Raw genomic sequence first — 13,807 nt, forward strand, 5'->3', positions numbered from 1 at the left:
TGACTACATACGTATATATTAGTCAATTGCCATGAAAGTCATGTCTTTTGAATTTCCATGTTCAAACAATTTCCTTGTTATCTGAACAATATGAAATTTAGATAATCTGTCTGATTAATTCCAGATTACAATATTAAATCTTCTCCACATTGTTTATTTAATAATAAATCCACTGCAGTATGTTTGTTTAACCATTTTGTGTAAACTGTATAAACTGGAGAAACGCTACTGGGAGTTCAACTTGAATAGGAAGAGGTTTATTTACCAACCCATTCAGATATTAAACAGGGGAGGTTAAACATCACATAAACAATATGGCCTTATTTTTGCTGCATGTTGAGCTTACAGAAATAATTGACAAAATTTAACAATAGACAATATTGTATTTTGTAAGGGAAAAAAAAATCTTTCATAAAATCGTTAGAGTGCGCGTAATTGCTCGCAATTATTGCTTTCTATTGCGCCATTTCATTGCGTGGAATTGTGCTATAATTGCGAACACGGAAGCAATTTAATTTTTGCGGAATTGCGCGAAAATTGCGTACAATAGAATTGCTTATCCAACTAAAAATCAATTATTTTAACCGTGACTTACAAATGTATGCAGTAGAGACAAGAATGGAAATATATCTGTAGATTTTAAAAAATCACTTGTTTCAACACTTTTCAAATTTTAAAGTTTATTGTGGTTAAGCTACTAATTAACAATTTAAGATGATACATTTTTCATTTGTTCACATTGGAAGAACATTGAAATGGAAACTTTTCCTGGATCAAATTGTATGGTTCGTATAATCAAAATTAGATATTTTGTTACGGTGAGAGTCAGAAAACTATGGTACAAGAAGACAACATTATGGTGTATTTGATGTCATTACAAGGCAAAAATTTTAATTAGTAAATCTAAAAATCAATCAACCGTGACTTACAAATTTATGCAGCAGATACAAGAATGGAAATATATCTGTAGATTTTAAAAAATCACTTGTTTCAACAATTTTCAAATTTCTTGTGGTTAAGCTTAGTAGCTTAACCACAAGAAATTAACAATTTAATATGATACATTTTTCATTTGTTCACATTGGATTAACATTAAAATGGAAACTTTTTTGATTCAAATTGTATGGTTTATATAATCAAAATTAGATATTTTGTAAACAGTAAATATGGGTCTGTTTGAGTCTAAAATGTCGTCTTCTTGCCACAGTTTTCATGCCACAGTTTTCTGGTTATCATGCTGCATATGAATATTGAGAAATAATAGATTAAGTTTAAATTCAATTTTCTTAGCATTTGAGACTGAAATGTTAGTGAAGTTCAGTTTATTGTATGCCACTACCAAAGTTCAAATAGATTTTTGTTGTCCAATAGATAATTGCATTTATTGCGTGCCATAGGGTTTAAATTGAATAAATTATCAAAATTTTAAACCCAACGAAAGAAAGTTGGACGGAATTGCGCGAAATTACATTCTTGCATGCAAGGGTTTGCAATTGCGCGCATGTAAAATCCACTTGCGTTAGAAACCCTAATTACTGTACACGAAGGAAAAATAGAAAAGCATGACGCAGCGCAAAGATAGATTTGTTTCTTGGTTTTTACACTGCCCTGCAGATCAAAATAGAAAAGCTAGGACACATTTTGTTTGCAAATAAGTTATTCTATCTATATAATATAAACAAGACATTCATATATATATGTTGTGTAAAGCCGGCCAAACAGCTGGACCGATTGGGCTGGAATTTTTTGTGTACACTCATGGACACTCACCGAATTTTTTTTTCAATTTTTTATTTTTCCAAAAAAAATATTACACGGGCAACGCCGGGCCCTTTAACTAGTAATTAATAATAATGATAACAGCTAATATTGAATAATGGTAATGTGATATATTCATATGTGGTATAATTCATATATTAATAAAGCGAAAAACAGATTGGGGTGTTTGAGTTTAATTCTAATGTGAGTGTGGGTGTAAAGTTTAAATCCCTATTTGAAGGATGGATGAACAGGAATTGCCAATATCTCAGATAATAGATTCTATCTGGGAAACAGGGTTAATATATTTCGACATATTTTCTACTCAGAGATTTAACCAAATCTTGACATAGATATTAAAAATGTAATTGGGAACCTTTTAGAAAGAAATAAAATTTTTTTAATTAACTTACCATTTTGTGTGGTTTTAGAATACAAGTATGAACTTATGACATTTTTGATATTTACTTTTAAGATAAGATATAGTTTATTGCTAAAAATACACATACAAGTTATAATGTTACAGGCAATAAATCTGCAACTATTTTATATTGTTTACTATTTTTATGTAATTAATAATTATAGTTAATAATTTTATGAGTTTTATGAGTGGAGTGTCTATAGGGTGTGAAACCAATTCTTATTAAATCACAAAGTTAAGGATGCTGGTTCTGCCACTTAAGAAACTGGATTGGTGTCCAGAGTCAGGCTGTTATTTATGGTCAATTTCCGCACTCCGCAAGGACGTTTGGGTCTAAAAACTATTGTTGTTGCGATCTGGTTTGCAGATGAGCTATAGACTACCTTGCGGATCTAGAAGACAGCAGACAGATTTTTTAAGACGCAGTTTCCATCGGAATTCCGCTTTACAGTTTACGTACGAAAAAGATCCGTACTTTGTTCCCATTTCCATGTCATCCGGAATAATTCCGGAATTCGACTTTACGGAAAATTTTCCCGGATCGCTCAATTTCCAAAATGGGATTTTTTTCCAAAATAATGGAAACCCTAGATGCAAGATCGCCTGCACAATATTCTGAACATCAGACCAATATAATATTTAAACGGACATGACTAGTGAATAAATTCATTACGCAGATGATTTCGATGAATTGGAGATATGCGTGTGTTCATATCTAATATAATTGATGAGTTTAGAAGGTGCTATATTTGTACATACTTGGAGTATAGATAATGTGGATTTTATTACAAATAGTTATGTGCATTTCACATACAAATTTTCCGATAAGAAAATTCTCGTAAAAAATAAATTTATCCCTAAAACCTCGCAATACCTTTTTATTCAATTTGTCGCACAAGTCCAAGCTTATTCTTGCTTTATTTCTGTAAGATTTGTTTGAAATTGGATTTTCCTTATTGGATGAATATATTCTATTAGTTTCTAATTGGTTCAAGAAAAAACTGTTCCACATGATACTAAAATCCCTTCTTGTATTGTTTGATCTTTAGCAAGAAAAGATCAGATCATTTGCATGAATATTCATATATACTCCTAGCTCAATGTGTACCGAGATATTTTAATTTGAAGTTTGGTTGTACGGTCGGATAGTCTCCAGGTATGTGCATTAACAGCCGATATATAAGAGAGTCTCAGTGCTCAAATATTAAATATCAGCGGAGACGCATACCCCAGATTTACCAAGATTTATTACAGATGTTAATATTTTGAAAATTATTTAAATACATCAGAAAGTCCAAAAAATCGTTTTTTTTTCATTCGTTATACTTTTTCTGATAGTGGTGTTTCTTCATTTAAATTCATTAATTATCACCAAAATTGACGATCATACATCCTTTTATTTGAAAACGATAGTTATTATTATGAGATTCTGAAGATAAAAGATCACATAATTGTTGTTTACAGATTTCATGCAAAGATGCATGCGATGGCGGAAGAAAATCAAACCCTGAAAGAACATTGATTTTCTTCCATTAACGCTTTCAATTCATTTATCTTCTGTAATCAATCTAAATTTTGCATTACGTAATGGAGCAAACGTGTGAGAATAATTTTTTTAATCTGAAAACGAAATAAACGAAGATTTGACGAAGTTGGAAATTTACAAACCGTCAAATTAATCCAACTTTGGATATTCATGTATAAAATCTTACAAAGTAATCCAACTTTGGATATTCATGTATAAAATCTTACAAATTAATTGAGTTTTTGCCACAAACTCAAATCTTCTGATTCCAATATCTTTGCAATCTTATGGTGCAAACCTTTGATATTTCAAACTTAGATTATATTATCTATACGTATTACTAGTTTGAAATGTCTAAGGTCTACAACATTGGGTTACAAAGATATAGAGATTAGAAAATCAGGGTTTGTGGCAAAAACTCAACTCCTTAATCCAACTTTGGATATTCATGTATAAAATCTTACAAAAGAATTGAGTCTTTGCCGCAAACTCTAAATTTATAATCCCTATATTTTTAAAGACCAATGTCGTACATCTTTGATATTTCAAACTTTTATTATTTGATCTAACAGAATTCATAGTTTGAAATATCTAAGGTCTACAACATTAGAATCCAAAGATATAGGGTTTAGAAAAGCAGATTTTGTGGCAAAGACTCAATTCCTTTGGGATTTAGAGTTCCCTGACTTATGAATGAAATTAAGAACAGTTTCAAAGATCACCCCGCGAAAAATAAATGCTCTTTCTATTCTTAGAGCTTACTTCCTTTTCTTGAGATTGGCATCCTTTTTGCTTCTAAAGATAATAAAAATCTATTCCCCAATCTATACAATCTNGCGACTCTATAGTCTGCAGCTATAATCTCTATTTGAAAGATGGAATTATTAATCATTCATCCATCAAACATAAAGAACCAAAGATATACCATCAAACAATCAGATCTATATAAATAGACAGATAGAAAAATAGATTAAGAGATAGAGGGATGAGAGGAATAGATATAAGAAAAATAAATTTGTATGGTCAGAAGAAGCTTTAATAAATACATCTATCACTATTAAAAATGTATTTGAAAGAATATTTCGAATCGGAAAACATTCTACGAAGTAATGCTGCAAGCCTACATTACACCTCAAAAAAAATAGTTTTAACATTTGCACTTACTATAAGTTGCAAAAAATTAACATGTTGTCAGATAAATTTCCAAATATCATAAAGAATGTTAGATTTCATTGCAAAGGAATTGAGTTTTTGCCACAAACTCTGATTTTCTAAACCTTATATCTTTTAAACACATTATTGTAGACCTTTACTATTTCAAACCATGATAGATGTCAGATCAAATAATCTAAGTTTAAAATATCAACGGTTTGAACCGTTAGGTTGTAAAGATATAGGAATCATAAATTTTTAGTTTGTGGCAAAACTCATTTCCTTTCTGAATAATTTTGTGTACTGAATAATGTTGGTCAATTTATTCAGCGATGGGGACTGACATGAAGTATTTAAGTTGTTCAAAACTGCATCTCTGGACACCTGATATTGCTTATTTATTATTTATCTATCTGTCGATCGCATTCTGTTTTAAACTAGTTTTTTATTTGAAGTACGTAAAATGCAACAACGACATTAAAAATATATACGATGGACACGTTAATGTCTAAGCCCTATGTGGACGGTTAAAAAAAATCTAAATAATCCAGAATTTTAAAATTTTAGCTGCATTCCAAATATTAACTTATTTTAAAAGCCCAAGAAAAATGAAACATGTTAATATTTGTCAAAAATACAAATAGATATACATTTTCCCGACAAAGATATTGGAATCAGAAGATTTTAGCTTGTGGCGAAAACTCAATTCCTTTATGCAGTGTGGTATCTTTCAAAAGACAACTATTCCTGGAGTTAACTATTATTCTGTTTCACAGTGTAAATATGTAATGCATTGTATAAAATCCCACCAGATGTATCATTCCCAGATTTGTTTCAGGATAACGGGATTTACGCACAGGAAGGGGGGCATGATGAATAAAAGTGGGATGGGGATTTAGGGGAATTGGGGGGTGGGGGTTGGGGGCGCTAGAGGATAACGTTTAATCTGAAAAGAGCTGTGGAAGATCATCACCCCTGTTAACATATTCTAGTAAATATGTATCTGAATTGTTAAACAAATTCTGGCAGCTTCCATTTTGGTTTTACGTGTTTCATTAGCAAACAATCTTCATTTTACCACAAAACTTAGATTTTTAGAATTGAGGTATTAATGCCTTAGAGTCAGTTTTGATATTAGAGTTTGATTTGGTATTTGGCTTCATTCATGATCTAAGCTTCATTTTCTCCCAACATTTTTAAAATTCATTGTTTCCTAAAAGATAAAATTAATTTGAAAAGTTTAGGTGAGAAATCTGATCCAGGGATATTAGAAGGAACAGCCCTGGAGCCATGGACATTTATAATTAGGCTTCCTTAGTTTGCCATAGATATTTAATAGAAAGGGCTTTCTTAGCCATAGACTAGATAGATAGCTAGACCATCCTTAGGAGATATGAGATAGAGCTCTAGGTATAAGTCAAAGATATTCAGGAGACTGGGCTTTCTTATCCATATATTTTCAGATGATTGGGCTTTTTATGCATAGATATTCACAATTCAGGAGATAGGATTTCCTCGGTCTCTAGAGTCAGTAGATAGGGAGGACTTACTTAGCCTTTTACTTTCAGAAGATTTTGTTTTGTCGGCATGTAAATTTAGGAGACCGCACTTTCTTAGCACACATATTTAGAAGATATAAAATTGTAAGCCGTATATATTCAGGACCTAAGACTTTCTTAGTCATATATATTCAGGAGATAGGACTTTCTTAGTTACAGATATTCAGAAGATTTAAAATGGTTAACCTTATATATTCAGGAGTTTAGACTTTCTTAGTCATACATATTCAGGAGTTAGGACTTCCTTCACCGAATATATTCAGAAGAAAGGATTTGCTTAGTCACCTACACTATTCATTCAGAAGATAGAACTTCCTTAGGCATAGACATTCGGGAAATAGGACTTCCTTAGCCATAGATATTCAAGATGTAAGGCTTTATTAGCTGTAGATGTTCAGATTCAGGAATTCCTTTTTCATGATATTAAGGAGATAGGACCTACTTTGCCACAAATATTCAGGAGATAGGGCTTTCTTAGCCGTAGATATTCAGGAGATAGGCCTTTTTTAGTCATATATATTCAGGGGATATTGTTTTCTTAGTCATAGCTAATTAGGGGTTAGGACTTCATTAATTAAATATTCAAGAGATAGGACTTCTTTAGCCATTCAGGAAATAAGGTTTTCATTATAGTCATTCGTAATTTAGCTTCCTTAATTAATTAGGCAATGACTGGGTTTTCTTAGCCATAGATTTAGATAATCAGGAGAAAGGGTTTACTCAACCATTAATATTCGGGAGATTCAGAAATTCCTTGATCATGGTGCCGTGATAAAACTCCTGAAAGACAAACTCCTGAAAGACAAACTCCGGAAAGACAAACTCCGGAAAGACAAACTCCGGAAAGACAAACTCCTGACGAGACAAACTCCTGACGAGACAAACTCCTGAAAGACAAACTCCTGAAATTATGAAATTTTTCTCTGAATGAAATATGATAAAATTCATAAACTTTAGGGGACAAAATCCGCAAATATCCTAGAAAAAATTCTCAATTTTTAGTAATTTGAATATGTTTCAAGCAGCAAAGTATTACAATGATCAGAATAACCAGCAAATATATTATAATTTATCTTTTATTATTTAGGGTTAGGTTAGGTTAAGACACTTTCTGGGCCGAGCGCTGCGGCTAGGACAGGCTAGGGGGCCGAGCGCTCCGGCCATGGGTTAGGTTAAGTTATGATACTTTCTGGGCCGAGCGCTGCGGCTAGATTAAATATAAATTGTGAAACATTTTTTAAATTTGATATTATGGAGTTTGTATTTCAGAATTTTTTATTTTCAGGAGTTTGTCTCGTCAGGAGTTTGTCTCGTCAGGAATTTGTCTCGTCAGGAGTTTGTCTTTCAGGAGTTTGTCTTTTCAGGAGTTTGTCTTTCCGGAGTTTGTCTTTCAGGAGTTTGTCTTTCCGGAGTTTGTCACGGCGCCTTGATCATGATATTATTCAGGAATTCCTTGATCATGATATTATTCAGGAATTCCTTGATCATGATATTATTCAGGAGAAAGGACTTTCTAGTTTTTGTCTGAGACAGGGTTGGACTTGTGACTTTATTAAACCTCGAAAAACATTTTTCCAAACTATATTTATTATTTGGATAAAGTATAGGAATTGTATTAATTAGTGATAACTTCAAGCTTTTATCACTAATAAAGTTTAATCTTGTTTAAAAATTGTATCATTTCTGTTCTGAGAAACATTGATTTCTTTGATTCAGGATAGTTAAAAAAAATTGTACGGACTTAATTTGTTCATGGGGGTTCAAATCTTTGAACAGGTGCAAAATCTTCACTAATCTCTGAGCTAAACCTGATATCCCNCTGAACCTCTAGTTTTACTAATTAGTTGTCAGATAGTTAATTCAATGAAATATTATATTCAATATGTTGTAAGAAATACGTTAATCCTTAAATTTAAAGTTCTAATTAAAATATTGATTTCGACATGTTGCCCTCCATTGGAGGAACATAGTCAAGAAAACAATGAAAGAAGGTTTTTAATAATTTGTCATGCAAACCAAAGGACTTAATTTTTCAGGGGAAACATTCTAATTGATTACTTTAGAAATTGAGAACTTTTTTAATGTTTCTTTCCTTTATTTTTAATCATTATAAAATTCTGAAGAAACTTAATTAACTCGAGATTTCAAAATAAAAATTGCTTTCTTTTACAAAAAAATCACTTATATGACAGCAAAAGTTGAGTAACTGTCAAATAAGCGATTTTTTTTTAAATATAAGCTAATTTTAGTTGCTTATTTGGCAGCTATTAAATTAGGTTTTTTTTAACAAACCTTATAAGTCATATACAGAGCGCGTCCCATATCATATTGGATTATCTCCAAGCTTTAACGCCAAAATACGCACATAATACTCGAAAAACCTGGTATACATACATGTCACATTTGTTAAATATTTAGCAGTGTATAAATATTAAAAATTCTAAGGACCCGATAAACGCCAAAACGACTCAGCCGATCAGGTCAAATGTTGTACCTCACAAGACCTCAGGGATGGTTTATATAGCCGGTCAAAATTAAAATGTTTCCTCAAAAATAAAATCACTTTTAAAAATATTTTGGAAATTCATAAATGAAAGCAGAAAATTCTGTGAAATCTTTAATTGTTATTATTCATAATTTTTACAAAGAAAAAAAAATTGGGGTAGGCAAAAGTAATATTTAAAAGCTAAAATTATTTAAAAATAGAACTAAGAATATGAAAACTCTCTGTTCCATGTCCAGTTAAGTTAATCATATATGGTAAAAATCTTTACTGAACCGTGTGCAACCAGCCAAATATTTAACATGTATTATATAGAGGTGAACATAGAGAAAAGAAAACAGGAGTCTCAGGGAAATAGTTGACGAAAGGCCAGGAGAGGAGATGAAGATAGTTAAATTACTGTATGTATACCTATTTGTTGACCAAAAATACAACGTATAACCCCACCCCGTAGGTTGCCCTTCCCAAAAACCCTCGATAAGTTTCAAACCTAAGCAATGCTCCGTCAATTTTTCTATACTCTCCGACGAAAGGAAAATACAAACAGTGAAACATTTTACTACCAAAAGATCAAATCCACAAATAACTTTTTAATCCATAGTAAATTCCACTTAAACAACCGGGTAAATATTTTCAGAAGTCATTACAAATGTTTAAAAACATTCAATCAAACCTTCCGATCCATAATCACTTCTCATCCCTGTCAGGATAAAATAGTAAGATACATTATTAATCATTCTTTAAGATTAATACAGTGTCATTTATTTTATTTGCTATACCTGCATTCTATTGCAGGTTTGAAATATATCATTTAACGAGATTATTTGCAACTTGTGTCAGAGTGGAGGAGCCCGACCAACGAACCTATTGATCAAAGAACCAATCGACCAACCGACCAACCAACCAATTGACCAACCAGCCAACCTAACATATTATTGATCCACCCCACACCGTAGGTTGCCCTTTCCAAAAACCCTGTATAAGTTCCAAACCTAAGCAATGCTCCGTCAATTTTTCTATAATCTCCGACAAAAGGATAATACAAACAGTGAAACATTTTACTACCAAAAGATCAAATCAACAAATAACTTTGCAATCCATGTAAGTTCCACTTAAACAACCGGGTACATATTTTCAGAAGTATTTCCAAATGTTTGAAACCATTCCATCAAACCCTCCGATCAATAGTCACTTCTCATCCCTGTCAGGATAAAATAGTAAGATATATTATTAACCATTCTTTAACATTAATACAGTGTCATTTATTTTATTTGCTATACCTGCATTCTATTGCAGGTTTGAAATATATCATTTAACGAGATTATTTGCTACTTGTGTCAGAGTAGAGGAGCCTGACCAACGAACCTATTGATCAAAGGACCAATCGACCAACCGACCAACCAACCAATTGACCAACCAGCCAACGTAACATATTATTGTCGACGCCCACCTACGTTTCAACACTATTGTTGTGACGTCTCCTCTGTCCAAAAGAAAAGTCAACAACAAAGTCAACCAACTAATACTTTTGAGTTTCGTCCAAATAACGTCAGTAGAAATAGGGTAAAACGCTGAAAATTAATAATAAAGATTAATATAAGGACTCTTTTAAAAACAATTAGTTAGAAATAACGCGGAACAGTGTATTATCAAGGTTCTCGAGGAAAATTTTGGCATGGAGTATAATGGAAATAAAAGATGAGTGCACGGTACAGCGTGCGTGAATTTTTCCCAACATATGAAAGCAAGATACTCTTCCTGATCTTTGTTTTTCAGAAGAAAATGTATCTGAGCTTAATCTATTTCCATTTTGAATTTTTAATTACGTGTAATTCCGAAGCACAAATCTCGGTGTTGAGTTTCCAAGCTCTGTTATTTTAATGTACACAAGCAAAATCAAAATAAACTTGACTGAAAAAATAAAAATCGTAAAATATGAAATACCAAGAACCAGTTCTTTATAGCCAATATGCATTATGCATGCATTCAATTTCAAACTCATTATTAACAAGCAATATGTATATTTTTAAAAAAAGAATTTCCTAAATCGGTATATTCTCTAATTAATTCTATACTCATATACTAGATATTAAACAAGCAATATGTATATTTTTAAAAAAGGAATTTCCTAAATCGGTATATTCTCTAATTAATTCTATACTCATATACTAGATATTAAACAAGCAATATGTATATTCTTGCCTTTGATAGGACAATGATAAATTCAATTAAGTAATAATTAAGTATACTTTCCCCCACTCAATTTTAGAAAGTAAATTTATTTCGATATGATAATTAAAAAAATTAAAAAACGATTAATCCTAGAAAAAAAACTATAATTTTTTATGATACCTGCAGAGGGCTGATAATAGTCTGTGATTAAATAGTTACAGTTATGGATAGTTTGGAACTGAAGTTTTTAAAACCATTTCTTAGCAAATAATGTACAATTTTTGACTTTGAGGAAACCGCGGTCCAATCCAGTTATTTTCCCTGCAGAAAGAAAAGAACTTGGAGAAGTTACTTAAAAATTCTATTATGGTAAATTGGGCACATTACACACATTACAGTGTACACTTGGGAATAGTGAATCTGCAGTATATAAAGTGTATATATATATATTATGTATGTTTATATTATACACATAATTACCTATGTATAGAAATATAACGCTTGAACCCTGCAACCTATAAGACTGAGATTATCTAACCAAAAAAGATAGTTTGAAATGTAAAGAACGTATAACCTTTAAATTTTGTTTGATCAAATTGTTTACGTTTGAACTTTTTAAGGTTTACACCCTAAGTTTGTAAAGATATAGGAATTTTAAAAATTCTCGATTCAGGTCTTCAGTATACAGGGTTACCCACAAAGAATAAGACTGTAAATACGACCTGAAACTCTTTAAATAAGACGTTTCCAAGGTTACATAAAGTATTCTGCAATGAAAATAGTCTTGTTGTGGCCTTTTTAATGATAAGACAAAGAAAGAAACAAATGTACAGATGCAGGGAATTCTAAATATATGGAAGGATAGTGTTAATTCTGTATCTTTGGTGGGCAGCCCTGTACATGAGAAGTTACCTATAACATGCTTCATAATACTTAATATACATAATTAGAACTTAAAAGTTGCAATTACAGTTAATCTATTAGCATCAAAGTGTTCCTGCCAAAGTTTCTATAGTTTTTATTGGCGAATTCAAAAAATTACGAAAAAAAAATCACAGTAAACTTTTCAATAATATAGTACATATTGTCAAAAAAAATAGATTCCAGTCACTTTAAGTCTTTGTGGATGCTTTTTTAAATTATTGTAAAAATTGTTCATTCCATTGGAATTCCAAGGAAATTGTAAAACCTCAGCTAAATCTTTAGAATATCTTTTTTACAAATGTTACTTTTCAACATTTGTTTGTAAGTTTTTTATGAAGATACAACATTTTTGAAATTAAAGAGTAGTAAACGAATGTTAAACGTGTAATGGACAAATGTGAGAACTAGCATGAATAGAGGAACCGCTAATCCAAGTATCATATGTTCATAGTTCATGGGTCAATGAATACACTAGATCATTAGTTGTACCCCCCCCCCTCTCTTCCTTATTTAGTATTGTAAAATCGGTAAGAAATAGAAATATAATTTTTAGCAAATGGAAATTTTTTATTTTTACATTCTTAAAATTTACAATATTAAGCAGCTAGAAGTTAATAAATACATTTTTTATATACAGATAATTATCTATAATTATATAAAAGTTTGAAGGGACACTTTGAAAATGAAGGGTCACCTAAAGTTTATAGGACTACGGTTTCTGTTTGAATTTTTTTAAAACTAAACTAAACTTTCTAACCTTAGAAAAATTTTTTTAATTCTATCGTTTTTTCGAGGATAGTTAAGCTTTTTTCTGTTTTTCCTCTTTGCTCTTATTTGTTCTTATCTATTACTAAAATAAAACATCTTTCTCTTAATTTCCCCAACCTCTCACCATGCAATTTCTTTTTTATTCCCCTCTCCCTCTCCCACAATTCCTCCGTAGATACACAACCCTCATTTTCTAATAAAGACCTCGTTTATTCTTGATGTCGTATTTTCCGTTAAATCGGTCGGAAAATTGAAAAAGCTTAATTCTTTTATACTTCTTCAGAAACTGTTTGTTTTATCACAATAATAAGCTGAATCTTCTAATTGGATACGTCAAGCCAAGCAACATTTAATTTTCTCTTCGTTTATTTAAAACAAGTACAGACTTAAAGTTACATCAAACTTTGCGCCATTAAATCTTATTAGCTTTAAAATGTTGCTTTTCATGCTACCATCATAAAACAAACAAAAACAAAAATTCTTAGATTTCCAAAAAAGATTTGGGTTATGTACCATTTCACGGCTACCAAAGTACAGATATTGAATGAGCAGACTAAACTGACTTACAGCTTTCAGACAGTTCTTTTAGCGGGAAACATATTTGTATTAATATGAATACATTTTTCACCTTTTAGATACCTTTTTTATTTTTGACTTACGTACATATAGATGACAAGATAGAGAGAGAAACAGAGATATTTAGAGAGATAAAGGGAAACAGAGATATTTAGAGGGATAAAGGGAAACAAGGATATTTAGAGAGATAAAGGGAAACAGGGATATTTAACAAGATAGAAGCGAAACAGGGATATTTTGAGATATAGAGAGAAATTGATATATAGAGAGAGATAATAGTCGAAACAGGGATATTTGGAGATATGGAGAGAGAAACAGGGATATTTGGAGATTTGGAGAACAGGGATATTTAAGGAGATAAAAGGAGAACAGGGAGATAAATATACAAAAGGTGTATTTGTACATTATAAAATGATGTAGCAAATCAGATGCCCCCCCCCCCCCCCCCC

Source organism: Eurytemora carolleeae, unplaced genomic scaffold, assembly GCF_000591075.1.
Source record: "Eurytemora carolleeae unplaced genomic scaffold, Eaff_2.0 scaffold46, whole genome shotgun sequence".
NCBI lineage: Eukaryota > Metazoa > Arthropoda > Copepoda > Calanoida > Temoridae > Eurytemora > Eurytemora carolleeae.